Raw genomic sequence first — 331 nt, forward strand, 5'->3', positions numbered from 1 at the left:
GTTCTTAGGTGACATGTATATATATATTTGTATATTCCACATTTTTTAATACACTCATCAGTTGATTAGCACTAAGGCTGATTCCATATCTTTGTGATTGTGAATTGTGTTGTGACAAACACAAGGGCAGGTGTCTTTTTGATATGATGTTTTCTTTTCCTTTGGGTAAATCCTTAGTAGTGTTCAACATCAATGTCTTATCAAAAAGGGCTATTGGCTGTAACACCTAGAGAGACATCATCTTCCACTTTAATAACACCTAGAGAGAAATAGTGATTTATGAAAGATATCAACAAACTTTTTAGCCTCTATGAAAAGGACTGACAGTACC

This window comes from Propithecus coquereli, unplaced genomic scaffold (genome assembly GCF_000956105.1).
Source record: "Propithecus coquereli isolate 6110/MARCELLA unplaced genomic scaffold, Pcoq_1.0 Scaffold7, whole genome shotgun sequence".
Classification (NCBI taxonomy): Eukaryota; Metazoa; Chordata; class Mammalia; order Primates; family Indriidae; genus Propithecus; species Propithecus coquereli.